Genomic DNA, 212 nt, shown 5'->3' with positions numbered 1-212 from the left:
GCTTTTCTCACTTGATGGTCCCAGGAACCTTTGCTCCTGGATTGCAAAATCAATCACTCCCCTCCTTTTGTTACAAAACACCTACCTTTACATTTCCAACCCTCACAGTCAGTCCTGATAGCAATTACTCACTATTGTTCCCCAAGAGTCTTATCCTCATCTCCTTTCATTAGCCCCTGTCCCAACAGATTAGAAACCATTCAGTGGAGATT

The sequence above is a fragment of the Chrysochloris asiatica genome, unplaced genomic scaffold (assembly GCF_000296735.1).
Source record: "Chrysochloris asiatica unplaced genomic scaffold, ChrAsi1.0 scaffold00099, whole genome shotgun sequence".
Classification (NCBI taxonomy): domain Eukaryota; kingdom Metazoa; phylum Chordata; class Mammalia; order Afrosoricida; family Chrysochloridae; genus Chrysochloris; species Chrysochloris asiatica.
Note: the sequence above shows the minus strand (reverse complement) of the source record.